Genomic DNA, 1,379 nt, shown 5'->3' on the forward strand with positions numbered 1-1,379 from the left:
ACAGACAGAAAGACAGACCAAAATAAAGACTCTCCTATACCTATTCTATATTAATAGCATAATGTGAATCACAACATCTGCACCAGTTTTTCACTTTAAAAGTCTGTTTTTCAAGCATAATCCAGTATGCCTCAGACCTAATGCAGTACCACGATAGCTCAAAACACCAGGTGTGCCAAAAGCGGTTAACCTTGTCTTGAGACTACTGCAGACAGAGGTATCATAGTCCACACATACCATAAAAAATAAGAAGTTCCACCTTTAGAAAAGCTTCCTCATATCTGAGAATTATTTTGCTTCCCACATTCTTAGTGCCATTGCCAACTCTTTGGATTTGCTCCGGACTACCGGCACCCTTACCATCAAATACTTATTTTTAAATACCACAAAGCTTATGTAGCTCCAGGGACTTCTTAGTTCCAATGTTATACAATAGTATACAATGTTACATACAACTACATAAAACCATCAAAGAAACAGCTAAACAAAACCAGCTACATTCTACCAATTTGCACCAATAGCTATATCATATTATGTGATGCAACAGGCACTTTCAGAGGTTTTTCCCCAAAAGAAATAATACTTTTTTCATGTGACAATAAAAATAAATAAATCTAAATAAAGGGCAAATCACTTCAACAATGCCTCCAGAGACTTTATAAACTAATAAAGCTCCTGAAGCATCACTTCTATCAGATACTAACAGATCCTCAGGGGTGAGGATTTCCACTGTCAATCACGCTCATTCAAGCTGAAACCACAGGGGGCTTACCAGAACCAGTATTTCCACCCCCAGCTGCACGGCTGGAACGCACAGTCCCGAGACCCACAATCCAAGCTCTCTACACAGTGCAGGGAGGAAGCCTGGTCGCTTGGAGGATGACTCACAAGAGCAGAACAATGTTAAGTGACCTAGCAAGGTACCAGGACCCCCCAGCTGGAAATTCTATCGAGAGTCTACGCATGTGTTTGCAATGCCACCAGCCACTGAGGCAGCAAGCAGTCCTGCTGTAAGGACTCCGATCGGCATTCACCGCCCACGACCCTCACCTCACAACAAGCCTCAAAGCGTGCTCCTCTCAGCAGAGAGGACAGGAGCCGCTGCTGCCCTTTAGAAGGACAAGATGGTGCAGAACGAGAGGAACGAGACAGAGTGCCCACAGCAGGGTCAGGCCCCCGGCTGCTCCCCAGGACCGAGCCGGCTGAGAGGCCGACACCGCGCAGCCCCGCGGCGTGCCGCCCAAGGGGGGAAAAGGGCCTGGGCGGGAGGCCTCGGGACGGCTCCCGGACCTCGGCCGGCGGCCCCCACACACGCAAAAACACGCACAGACGCGGCCGGGCCGGGGGCCGCCCCGCAGGGCCCCGCCGCTGACCGACGG

This window comes from Haliaeetus leucocephalus, unplaced genomic scaffold (assembly GCF_000737465.1).
Source record: "Haliaeetus leucocephalus isolate CR32 unplaced genomic scaffold, Haliaeetus_leucocephalus-4.0 Scaffold203, whole genome shotgun sequence".
NCBI lineage: Eukaryota > Metazoa > Chordata > Aves > Accipitriformes > Accipitridae > Haliaeetus > Haliaeetus leucocephalus.